Source organism: Sphaerodactylus townsendi, linkage group LG07, assembly GCF_021028975.2.
Source record: "Sphaerodactylus townsendi isolate TG3544 linkage group LG07, MPM_Stown_v2.3, whole genome shotgun sequence".
NCBI classification, from domain to species: Eukaryota; Metazoa; Chordata; class Lepidosauria; order Squamata; family Sphaerodactylidae; genus Sphaerodactylus; species Sphaerodactylus townsendi.
Genome location: NC_059431.1, coordinates 67855048 through 67867401, shown reverse-complemented (window position 1 = coordinate 67867401; position 12354 = coordinate 67855048).

Below are 12354 nucleotides of genomic sequence, written 5' to 3'. Positions count from 1 at the left end.
AAGAAAAGCAAACATGTGAAAAGCAGCACATGAGTCCAGAGCATATCACCTGCAGTATCTGGACCATTAGATAATAAAATGAAATTTTGCAAAAAGCATGGACAAACAAGTCAGTGCAGAAAATGCAAAAAACTTGTGAAAAGATGTGTAGGAAGCATCTATAGGTGTGTGATGCAACAACAGAGAAGGTCCTGTCTTTATCACAGAAGGGGCACTTGGAGCAGGATGTCAAAAGATTATCTCGAATTATAGCTGTGAATTACATATAGGTTCAAGCATTAGTATCAAGGTTCACACATACCAACAACTTGTGAGGGCGGTGAAAAATATAATCCTGTATCAGGCTGCATAAATCATCAAGAAAGCTTGATTAGATTTAAATGAAGATGGAGTGAAAAGTGGAACATTAACAATAGATATCCAGAAGATGCCACATTACTTGCAGAAAATAGTGAAGACTTCAAATAACTACTGAAGAAGGTTAAAGCAGAAAGTGCTAAACCAGGATTATAGCTGAGATGGATTGATGGGCCAAAGGTAGATTTTGCACGGGCAAAAAGAGACAGGTGTAGGGCAGCATACAATCCATTTGGGGGGAACTCTTCGCACAGGTCCCACCGAGCCTGCCACATTTTATTTTTCCCAGCCTGTTTTTTTAAATTGCGATCCTTTGGAAAAATCCCAGATTGTTTTTTTAAATCCCAGATTTTTTAAATCCCAGATTGTTTTTTTAAATTGCGATCCTTTGGAAAAATCCCAGATTGGAACGGCTCCCATGTGAACAGCCAGGCATGAAGTACTTTATTTCCCTCCCTTCCACCATGCCATCCATGGACAGGGAGAATCTGCCTGCTATTGCTCAGCCCTTGCAGGGAAGCTCCTTTTCCTTTTTCAAAAAAAATTCAAGGTTGCATCTGTGTAGTTACGCAGGTGCAGCTGGTTGTATCATGGGACGATCAGCTTGGCTGTGGGGGTTCATTTTTGCATGCCTGTGTAGCCAGAGGGGAGATCCAGCAGGTTCTCACCAGTTCCTGAGAGTGAGTTACTAATTATTTGTGTGTGCCGAGAGGGGGTTACTAATTGGGTCCACTTTTCCATCTCCACGCCCTCGCCTCCCCCTCTCTTCTTCTTTCTCGTAGCCCGGAGCTTGCTGGCTAGTAAGAGGAGGGACCCTTTAACTACTGTTGGGTCCAGGGGACTCATCTTTTACTTGGGTTTGGTGGTGGCTATTTATTCTTTGGCACCTTTGTCTGTTCATTCTTTATGATAAATTGTGATTTTACCTCATGAGATGTGCTTGGCACACAATTTAAAAGCTCTGTATTCCTGTATGTGAGAATGTTATGCTAATCTATGTCTCTAATCCTGGATTAATTAATGTGAAATATTTGCAGAATATACAGTATGGATTGCTAATTCTAGTTCACAATGGATGATGTTCTGGTTTATTTTTTACTTTAAACAGAAGGAGAAGAAGAGTTTGAATTTATATCCCCCCTTTCTCTCCTGCAGGAGACTCAAAGGGGCTTACAATCTCCTTGCCCTTCCCCCCTCACAACAAATACTCTGTGAGGTGGGTGGGGCTGAAAGCTGTGACTAGCCCAAGGTCACCCAGGAATAAAAAGGGAGTGTTAATGACTGATTTTAGGTATTTATGGGGCTAAAGGATTACAAAGCATTTTGTATAAGTGAAAGGTTAAAGGTACTAACTACTAATGCTTACTCAATTTTTTAAAAAGTCATGACCTGTGTATCCTGGCAGTAGCCTTGATATCTAGCTCTTGAATATGCCTATGCAGTAGGAATGGTCCATCGGATCCATGTTTTAATGTATTTGTGTTTTAATCTAAAGTGCAAATTATTTTGAGTATTGAATGTATTAGCCCTTCAGAATATAGTTAACAAACAGTGGTGATGGTGAATCTTCACTAAACACCACTCATGATTTCACAGTTGGCATAAAGTCCTGTTGTTTCCTATGTGGCTGGTTAGTGAAGGTAAAAAACGGTAAAAATTCTCCCTGTTGGGCTGTTTTAAAAACATGTTTTAGAAATATGGTAAAGTTCCTTGTTTAAAGAAAGTATCCTTCTTTTGATTTCTAGAAACAAAATTAAGTATTTGAAAGTATTATTTGACAGGCAATCAATTAAAGGAGAAGTAGTTGTTTCTGTTGGCAGTAGACGATAGGACTTGCTATAATGAGTTTAAATTATGGACAGAAAGATACCAGCTGGAAATTAGGACCTTTTTTTTTACAGTAAGAGTTTTTTACAGTAACAGATAAATTATTAACGCCCTACCCCCGGAATGCCCGCCCAGCCCCATTGTGCTACGCCACTGTTTGAATCTCACCACCATGGGAACCTGTTACTAAAATTTTTGGATCCCACCACTATGTGTAGCTATGCCAGAACTTTAAAAAAGAGAGAAGTATCTTTGAGTGAAGGTGTGATAGCAACCCGGATTGTTTCCATGGCCTCCTATTGCTGCCTGTATGGAATGCATGTGAACGGGAAAACAGGGAAACAAGTTCCTTTATCATAACTGCAACCCATTATACATTTGCTGTGTGAAATCGACCAAAAAGAAAGCCAAGGCTCTCAGTTAGTAAAATCTGAGCAAGGCTGTAAACAATAGGATGTTTTAGAGGTCATTAATTCACAGTCTAACATGACTTGACAGCATTTAACACCCTTCCCACTCCCTTGCACTGCCATTCACACCTTCCCTCTTGCCTCCCTTTTCACATTGCTGACTCCTTCCGGCTTCTCTAAATGCGAATATCAAGATATCGATACCTCGTTATAGCAATAACAGAGAGTTGGTTTTTGCAGGGAACAACATTCAGGGTCTCTTTTTGGCTCCACCATACATCCCCTGCTTTACTTCTGCCCTCCCTGATGATTGGGAGGGCTATTTAAAACTTTTTTCCAAACAAGCCTCTATTTTAAAACAAGTTTATGTCTTCTCCTGCTGCAGCAGCAGTGGGGAGAAAGAGTGAGAGAGAGAGAGAGGAGGGAAAGGGAGGGGGATTTAGCACATTGACCCCTTCTTCAGCAGAGTGGGGCCCAGGGAATTGCTTTACCTCTTTAATTCGCGCGTGTGTGTGGGGGGGTCATTTTTGGGATGGGCTAGATTATCGATATAACTACTTCTTACTTTATATGTGATATTGATATAACTGCAATTTAAAGAGCTTTTATAAAGCCCTTTATCTTGCACCACGAGTGTTAAGTGATCTATGCAAAGGCCCATTGAAGCTTCAGGAAGCAAGTTGTGGGACAGGCAGAGAATAGCTCCTTGCATGTAAACAGAGAAATGCAAGGAGACCACAGTACAACCTCACTACAAAGCTAAGAGCCCTGAGGTAAGCATTCCATGCATAATGAGCCACTGTTTATGCACTCAGTCAGATAGCATTTGAATGGGAAGTTTGGATATCAGTGGACAAATGGGATATCTTGTTCAAATGGGATAGTATATTTAATTAATTTTTTGTTTAAAACATTTATTAGCAGCCTTTATATTTTAAAGAACTCCCAGTAGCTTACCATATAAATAAACAATGATAAAAATACAAAGAAGACCACAAGTTAAAAAAATAATAATACATTTTTGAAAAATAATAAATTAATTTTAAAAACCAACTTAATTAAATGAAGTCCCAAATAAAACCATCTGCAACTATCTCCTAAAAGTGAGTGAGTTTCAAGCTCTGAGTTGCGAAATACTTGGAGGTTTTGGGGGTAGAGTCTAAAAAGGGTGGGGTTTGATGAGGGAAGGGACTTCAAAGGGGTATAATACCATACAATCCACCTTCCAAAGTGGCCATTTTCTCCTGGTGAACTGATATTTATCACCTGGACATCAGTTGTGATACCAGAAGATCTTCAAACATCACTTGGAGGTTGGCAACACTCAAAGCAAGGGGGCCAGGCACATTGCCCTGGGGAGGTTGTTTCATATTCAGGGGGTTGCCACCAAAAGGACAGCATCCTGCCATGTAAAAGTGTGTATAAATACAGAACAAGAGATCTGATGCATGGAAAATGCAAACAAGCCAATGAGAGGAAACAGTTCCAAATATTGCAGAAAATAACTTCACAACTTCAGAACAGTTAATCTAGCAACATTTTCTAGATCAAACCTAAATAAAGATTGTGGGAATCATAGAGAGCATCTGAAAACAGATCACAACAACAGAATATGATTATGTTACTACTATGTTGCAGATGGAATCAAGAAATGGCTTTCCTAATCTGCCTGTACTCTGATTCACAAATACTGAAAACACCTGTTTACTTCTATTAACTTGGAACTCTGTAGAATTCATAACAGTTTGACTATGCATGATTAACCTTTGGCCACAGTGATGTTTTACTTATTTGTAGCTATCAAATTCTCTTTTCGTATTCAGTGTGTGCTCTGATCCTTGCGTGGGTGAAATTCAAATGACAACTTATTTCTCATCTCCCAGATTGTAATAAACTTTTGCAGGATTTGATACTATATATCAAATGGTAACCCCTTTTTCATCAGTGTACTTTCATCATGCACAGCTGAAAAGGATAGAATGAAAAACAATACATATTAGTCTGGTAAAGGGATCTTGTTAGAATACTAACCAGAGCCTATCAATTACTTAAATAATACAAAATAAAACTGGTGTTTCTGGTAAGTCCTTGGCAGTCTCTGTTATTATGAAATCCACTCCATCATTGAGAACATTAATTTGGAGACAAGAGTTTGCTTTGTACTTTTCTTTGATAGTTTGTTTTTGAACTGTTCATTGATGCAGTTTGGTTCCATGCCAGTCTTGGCTGAGATTTAAACCTTGGGATCCACAGCTGAGTATAACTGAAACTTCTGCTATCCTTAAAGAATGTTCATATGACACCCGCCCAAAATCAGATCTTGATTTCCTGGTTGCTATCCCATCTTCAACCAGTTTTTCAAATTTCCTACCTTCAAGGACCCATTTATGATTTTAGGCTCTAAAAGTCTAGCTTTTAACTCAGAAAATTTGTTTTGTCATAGTCTATCCCCTACTCCTGGTTGATGACAATGTGATACAAATTGTAATCAGTAGAATAAATGGTATATGTTGAGTGTTGATTAGGATTTCATAGTTGGATGTCTCTGCAGACTCTTGGCCTTCCTTAAATTGAATTAGGAGCCCTCCTAAGCAGCGGGCTATCATCTGGTGAGCATTTGTTTTCCCTCTCCTATATTCCTGCAGGGTGACCTTGAGTCAGCACAGTTCCCTCTCAACACGCTCTCTGTCACACCTACCTCACAAGATGTCTGTTGCTGGGAAAGGAAGGGAAATGAGTTTGTAAGCCCCTTTGAGTCTCCTTACAGGAGAGAAAAGCAGGGTATAAATCCAAACTCCTCCTCCTCCTCCATTCCTGACTGCAAATTTCTCTTCTGTTCCTATACTAACACATTCCATGAGTAAGGTTCACAACCTCAAAGTGGGTCCAGCAGATCTGGAATTACAACTAATCTCTAGATCTGAAAGATCAGCTCCCCTGTATAAAATGAATGCTTTGGAGGGTGGACTCAGTGGCATTATACCTCATGGAGCACTCTCCCCTCTCCAAATCCTATCCTTCCTAAGCTCCATGGACGTAGGTAAGGGGGCGTTCTCGGGTTTGAACCCCCCATTCATGTCCGAAGCTCCACCCCTCCGTTTGTGGGTTTTTAAAACATCTTAGTGCTTTTTTGGTTTGTGGCCTGCAGGGGGCGCATTGTTTGGGCTAGCAGCACCAAACTTTCAGGGATTGTCTGGGGGACTCTCCTGATGATACTGCCCAGGTTTGGTGGGGTTTGGTTCAGGGGGTCCAAAGTTATGGACTCCCAAAGGGGGTGCCCCCATCCTCCATTGTTTTCAATGGGAGCTAATAGGAGATGTGGCTACACCTTTGAGGGTTCATAACTTTGGACACCCTGAACCAAACTTCACCAAACCTGGGATGTACTATCAGTAGAGGCTCTTATTGATACCACCCAGGTTTTGTGAAGTTTGGTCCAGGGAGCCCAAAGCTATGGACTCCCAAAGGGGGTGCCCCCATACTCCATTGTTTCCAATAGGAGCTAATAGGAGATGGGGGCTTGCTCCCTCACAACAAACACCCTGCGAGAAGCTGTGACTAGCCCAAGGTCACCCAGCTGGCTTGTTTGGGAGTGCACAGGCTAATCTGAATTCCCCAGATAAGACTCCACAGCTCAAGTGGCAGAGCAGGGAATCAAACCCGGTTCCTCCAGATTAGAATGCACCTGCTCTTAACCACTATGCCACATTGAAAGTGATGCTGTTTCAGGGTGGGGGATAATCCACCCCAAAACAGCATCGCTTTCAATGTTGTTTAACTGGGGACCCCGGATTCTCCCTTTAAGGTGGATTTAAAAGGAGAATTTGGGCTCTCTAGTTTAAACACCATTGAAAGTGATGCTGTTTGGGGGTGGATTCCAGCATCACAGCGGCTGCCCGGGGGAGGGGGGGGCGCAAAACTCTGATTTTGCACGGGGCTCCATTTTCCCTCTATGCCTCTGCCCAGAGGGGAGGGGCAGGGGAGGGCAGGACAGGGCAGTCTGCCATCGCCGACCTCAGAGAGCTGCTTTTAAAAGCGCTAGGCTAGGGGTGGGGCTTGGGAAGGCGTGGCCATGCCCTAGGGGCGGGTGGGTGTGTGGCCCCACCCCGAACCCCCCCATAAAAAATCTAAAGCTACGTCCCTGCTAAGCTCTACCACCAGATCTGCAACAATTTCCACATTGTGTTGGCAATCTTATCCATGATTTATTCTGAAACTTTTTGACACTGTTATTCTTGAGGAATATGTCTTAAATCTCTTGCCTTTCTTAAGTAGATTTGGCCAGGAAGATCTGAGATGATGGTGGGATATGACCACTCCTCTTTATCTGAGACTTTCCTGATTCTTCCAAAATTATACAAAAATGTGATTAGTGCAATAAGTATGTTGAAGAAATAATAATATTTGTTTCATCTGAGTCACATCTATCATTTTCAGCGGCAATTGAAAGTCTTGCCAATAGCCAGGTTTAGGCTGGTGCAGTTTGGAGGACTCACCCTGCTTCCAGGTCAGGCACTACTCAACGGTGAATCACCTACTACTGGCCACCCTCTATGCCCCCTCTGTCAGTGTATTGGCCACTTGCGCCAGTGAAGTGGGGACTCACATCAGCATGAGCCCATGCCATTTCCCTTAGTCCGGGGGTCGGGAACCCGCGGCTCGCGAGCTTCAAACGGCTCTTTTGAGCTTGTGGTGCGGCTCCCGGCCCCTTCCTGGGGAGCGTGGGGAATCCCCCCCTTTGCAAAGAGGGAGAGAAAAAGCGGCAGCCGGCGGGTGTCCGTCCGTCGTTTGGGAGGGGGTGGCCTGTGCGCCGGTCTCCCTGCCCTATCCCCGGCTGCTCTGGGGGGCGTTTGGCCCGCCCGATGGGCAGCGGCAGCTTCTGCAGCCTCTTTCCCGCCATGGCAGAGCTGGGGAACTCTCAGCTCTGCCATGGAGGGAAGGAGGGCTGCAGAAGCGGCTGCTGCCCGTTGAGCAGGCCAAACGCTCCCCAGACTAGGTGGGGGCAGGGCAGGTGCAAGGCAGCCTTCATGGCTGCGATCATTCGCGGGTGTGTGTGTCCATCCGCCGTTTGGGAGGGAGGGAGGGAGGGGGTGGCCTGGGCGCCAGTCTCCCTGCCCTGTCCCCGGCTGCTCTGGGGGGCGTTTGGCCTGCCTGATGGGCAGCGGTGGCTTCTGCAGCCTCTTTCCCACCATGGCAGAGCTGGGGAACTCAGCTCTGCCATGGAGGGAAGGAGTGCTGAAGCCGCCGCTGCCCGTCGAGCGGGCCAAACACTCCCAGAGCACCCAGGGGACAGGGCAGGCACAAGGCAGCCTTCTTGGCTGGGATCCGTGTGTGTGTGTGTGGGGGGGTCTGTCCACCGTTTGGGAGGGGAGGGGGTGATGTGTTTTTTGTTAATTTTTAGTTATTTTCTTTAAAAAGTTCAAAATGTTAAAAATGTGTTCTTTACATAAATAAAAATATTTTTCTCTGTAGCACTTCATGGATTTCATAAGCAACACACTATAATTGTTTTATACAAAGCATAAAGGTAAAAATATATATATACAGTGTTATCTTCATTTTAAATGTCAAAAAGTATTTGCGGCTCTATGTGTTTTCTTTTCTGTGGAAAATGGGTCTGAAAGGCTCTTTGAGCGTAAAAGGTTGCAGACCCCTGCCTTAGTCCCTTAACCGCTAGCAAAACAGATACAAAGATCAGAAGTTAAATTTGAAGGTTTTGTTTTATGTGCTGAACACAACACATAATATTTTATAAGACAAGTTTTTTTTCCTTTTTATTTTCATTCTGCTGTGCTAATCTTAAAAAACAAAAACAACAAAATTAGGGTCATAGTAGTACGTTTCTGGTTGGCCCTTCAACCCATACCCTATTTCATTATTTATTGAATGTCCTAAAGGAACAACAAAGAAATATAAAAGAATAACAGCATTGTGTAAAAAAAATTCAGTCACTGAAATATGAACTTGGAAATTGGAAGTCATCTTCATTTTCTATAAATGCTGCAGGTATCACAATATTTACATTGGATTTTTCACCTCTACATACTTTCCAAATGCTATCTGGGTTTCTTCACATGTTGCTGAAATAAAGTACAACAAATCTATTTTATATCATTTTACAGAGAAAGCTCAAGGTCAGGAAAGCATTAGACTGGAGACTTGGCATGCTTTATTTGCTGATTCCAAGTTTTTTTTATCGATCCAACTTATATGACATCTTAAACATTTATAGAGAGATCTTTTAGTTTTTATTGCAGCAATAATCCTGCTACTGACATAAATAGATAAAATTAGATACATTCCATATCCTGGTTATCTTGCTTCCTTCAAGTAAAGAAAATATTTTGTGAGTTTCAAAGAAACATCCATAACTTGATGGGGACTAGGACGGGCAATATTCTCCTGCTGGTAACAGTGGTTGTGCCACTGCCCTTGAGTCTTGCACTAATGACTAGTTCACGGGTTGTTTTCTGTGACTTTTCTAAAAGGTTGCAGAAACTTGCTAATTGCAACCTGAGTTTGTGGACTCTTTAGTTGTCTGTCTTCAGAAAGCCTTTTGAGTGCCATATATTTCTGACTTTTAAATAGAAAATAAGGGATCCATCATAATTAGTGGGCAATGGTGTCATAACAAGTTATCAGTTTCAACAGAGATAGTGAGGGTTAATGTGTGTGAGTAAAAAAAAAATCTTTAAAAAGAGGAGTTTTGTCATAATGCACTCCTAGTAAGATTGGCAACTCTGATTTAGGAAATTCCTGGAGATTTGGGGGTGATGACTGACTGGAGACTGAGAGAGGGTGAAGATTGATTAGTGGAAAGATCAAAGTCAGGATGTGATGCCATATAGTCTGCATTCCAAGGCTGCACTTTATTCTAAGGAAACACATCTTTATAGTTAAGAGATTAGTTGTAATTTCAGAAGGACTCCAGGCCAAATGTTGAGATTGGTAACTTAATGTACCAGGCATATAAAACTCCCTCAATTTAAAAGTGTTAATTGGACATGAGATCCTTGACTAAAGTTCTAGGTTACAGTGCTGAACATCTGCTGCTGTATATTTTCCTGTAACATTAGCAGAATGTCACTATTGGGAAGAAGTGTTGCTGAGGCGCACTCTGTTTTCCGCCCCCCACAACTCCACCCCCTCATCTTTTCCAGCCAGCAGAAAACAGCTTTCTGCCGGCTGAAAACTGGCCAGCCTGGCAAGGCAGTGCAAGGGGGAAGAGGGGCAAGGTTGGGGGCAGTTTTCCACACACTCCAGGCACGCACCTGGTGCAATATGCCCCCTATCCCCTTGTAGCTCCACCACTGCTATTGGGCAGGTGAAAACCAACTACAATCGGCTCCACCCGTGGGAATGCCTTTGGCATGTCCCCACTGCATTTTGCCCTCTGCTGTAGCAAGTGTTGTGGGGATGGCAATTCTGCTGGCACAAGCCCACACTGCAGCCAGGAGACAATTTGCACCCCCAACCTAGATTGGGCCATTAATATCATATTTTGTAATGTTGTTGTTCGGGTTCGGGCGCAGCCCCTGTCCCCGGGCCCACCGAGTCTGGACTTCCCGCCTCGTCGCAGAGCTGGGGGGGGGGAAGGACAGGCCCGCTGCCACCCTGACGGGTCGGGAGACCAGCTGTCCTTGGATGAGGTGGCCGTGGCTGGACCCGGCATCAGGGCATGAGGTGGAGGCCCACGCCGCAGCTGAGCCAGCAGAGCCCACAGCTGAGCTGGCTAAGGAGGGGGGCATGATGCCAGAGCTGGACGAGCGCAGCAGCTGGGGAGAAGATGGGGCAAATTGAGGGGGAAAAGGCATATAAGGCGGGAGAGGAGGTGCGTTCAGGGATGGGAGAGTGGATGGAAACAGAGGGGAAGGAGGAAACCTGGGGAAGTAATGGAGGGGAGGATGGAGGAACAGAGTGGCGAGAGGGAGCCTGTGACAGGGACAGAGAATGGGTAGGATGCAGAGGGAATGCCAATGAGGGGGAGGATGCCTAGGCACTCCCATGGGCACCAGAGACCCAAGGGGGGGGGAAATCAGGGCGTGGCTGTGGATGGATGCCCTGGCTGGCCACCCTGCGGGCACAATTGCTGTTTGGCCCACAGGGCCAATTGGAAACATCAGTGACTGGGGCTAACAACCCCCAGGTCAGGGAAGGCGGGAAGGTCACACGGCCCACAGATGAAGGGGCGGAGGCAGAACGCCACAGTTGTATTAGTATCATTTTTGGTGTATTGCCAATTAAACCTTTGTAGGTTGACACTATTTGTATGTTTTTCCTTTACTTCATTTAAATCCCGGAGCACTTATATTGTCCTCATTTTATCCCAACAACATTTATCTTAACCTCATTTTATCCTAATGACAATTCTGTGAAGTAAGGTAATCTGAGAATATGTGATGGGTCAAAGTCACCCAGCAAGCCTCTGTGGCAAACCTAGGGATCTGAGCCGCCTTGAGCCCTTCGGGGATGAATCCAACCAATAAATAAATAAATAAATAAACCTGGAGTCACTCATATCCTAGTACAAAAGTCAATTTTTTGAGATAGTTTGCATTGACCCCTTGAATGCTCCAACTATCCTCGGGTACACACTCAGGTAAAACTGCTGACTGTGCAATCTGGTTCATGGTTTTCTATTAGGTACTGTGGTTAATCAGGAATGCTCATGGGGAGAAAGCTGGTATTGTACGAACTAGATCTAAGGCAAGTGGGAAGCTTTTAATGGCTTTACTAGGAGTCATAGAGAAAAATCAAAGAATGTTACAGGAACATTAAATGAACTCTTTTTGCAACATTTTCATGAAAGGCTCTGAGCAGTTACTAAAGACCAACTGTGATTAGATTCCAAAGGAAAGAAGTTATTTACAACCTGTTATTTTAAACTTTCAGTAAATGATTTCATTGAGAAGGCCTTATTGCCTCATAGAAAACAACTCAATGGCTCAGCAGTTAAATTATTTTTTTAAATTATCATTATGCCTTTTAATGGATACTCCCTGGATGTTCCAACGAGCCTCCATTTAATTTATTAGTGCTTTATGCTCAGGTGTGTGCAGTACAAGAAGCTGAAATCTTCACATTACTTGGACTAGTATAACTTTTATGGAATAACTGGAATACATGGAGTAAGATTGTGGCCTCAGTATATCAACTACTATGATAGACATTTTGGGTGGTAATCCATGTCACTTAGTCAGATATTTGTACAAGGTACAGATTTAGAGCTGGTGTCATTGCAAGTGAAGGTGCTCTATTCAATCAGGCAGCATAGTGTTGAGGTGCTGTGTTGTGAGAGGGGAGTGATTATTGCTTGGCAAGGGCAGAAAAGAGGGCTCAAGATGGAAAAAAGAGAGATGAGAAATCAAGGAGAATATATGAAAATTAAGAGGGAGAGGTCTATAAAGCATACAAGACCACATAAAGCATCCCTTTCTGAAGATTTGGAAGCATTAGAAAAATCACCTCTAACCTCAGAACTAGGAGCTCAGAAGTTGCAAATAGTAGTCAGGTTTTTATTTTGTTGAAACAGGAGCATGATTTCTTGACAAATAAAAATGATTTTGCCTTTGTTTCTGTCACTCTGGAATTACAGTTTTACATTAACTGAGAAGGTGCAGTTTGAGCATCCTCTGTGCCAAGATACTGCACAAACCAAAATGAATTCCTAGAAGGATCAATGATTATTTTTTTAACTCCCTTGAACATTTTTGCCCAATTTGTGAAGTTTAGGCAAAGGGTAGAATATGACTGACCTGCG